The sequence below is a fragment of the Dufourea novaeangliae genome, unplaced genomic scaffold (genome assembly GCF_001272555.1).
Source record: "Dufourea novaeangliae isolate 0120121106 unplaced genomic scaffold, ASM127255v1 scaffold74, whole genome shotgun sequence".
In the NCBI taxonomy this organism is placed as follows: domain Eukaryota; kingdom Metazoa; phylum Arthropoda; class Insecta; order Hymenoptera; family Halictidae; genus Dufourea; species Dufourea novaeangliae.
Window position 1 is genome coordinate 24547 of NW_015373948.1, and position 1213 is coordinate 25759.

A 1213-nucleotide genomic window follows, 5' to 3' on the forward strand; every position below is an offset into this window, starting at 1 on the left:
TCGGACTGGCGGACTGCCAGTACGGTTTCCGCGAGGGCCGGTCGACGCTTGATGCGATCGACCACGTTCGTGCCCTCGCGGACCTGGCGGTCTCCCGTGGGGGGGTGGCGTTGAATGTGAGTCTGGATATAGCCAACGCGTTCAACACCCTCCGCTGGGATGCGGTGCACGGGGCGCTCCAGGAGTACGGAGTGCCCCCGTATCTGCGGGCCGTTGTACGGGACTACCTCGCGGACCGGGAGATAGAGTACCCCGCGCAAGGGGGAAGGCTGGTACGGAGGAGGGTGAGCCGAGGAGTGCCCCAGGGGTCCGTGTTAGGACCATTCCTATGGAACCTGGGGTATGACTCGGCGTTGCGCGGGCCCCTCCCCCCCGGTGTGCGTGTCGTCTGCTATGCGGACGACACGTTAGTCATCGGGATGGGGAGGGACGTGACCGGGGTCTGCCGCATGGTGGAGGTCGCCGTGGCCGGGGTGGCCAGAAGGATCCAGGCGCTGGGGCTGCGGATATCGCCGCCCAAGACAGAGGTGGTCTTATTCCATGGACTGCCTCTGTCGCGGCGAGCGCCCCAGCCCTGGATCCGGGTGGGCGACGTGGCCGTCCGGGCCGGGGAGAGGCTGAAGTACCTCGGCCTCGACCTGGACGGCCGATGGAGGTGGGAGGGCCACTTCGGCCGCCTCGTCCCCCGGATCGAGGGCGTGACGACCCTGCTGGGTCGTCTTTTGCCCAATCTCGGGGGTCCGGGGGAGGGGGTCCGCCGCCTCTACACGGGTGTGGTGCGGGCGATGGCGCTCTACGGGGCTCCCGTATGGGCGCCTAACCTGGCGACCTGTCGGCGCGGAAGACAACTGCTACGCAGTATTCAGCGCCGTATGGCCGTCAGGGTCGCCCGCGGATACCGCACCCTGTCCCACGAGGCGGCGGTCGTCCTGGCGCGGGTCGTGCCATTTGAACTCCAGGCGGTGGTCGACGCCGAGGTATATCGGCGTCGACAGGCACACCGCCGGGAGGGCATCGACCCGCCGCCCGAGGCGGTCGAGGGGTGGAGGCAAGCCTTTGGCCGGCTCGCCAGGGAGGCGTGGCGGCACCAGCTGGTGATCAGCGGTGCCGCCAGACAGCGGGCCGTGGGGGCGGTCCTACCCGTGTTTGGTGCATGGATGGACCGCCGCCACGGCCGGCTGACGTACCGCCTGACGCAGGTGCTCTCCGGACA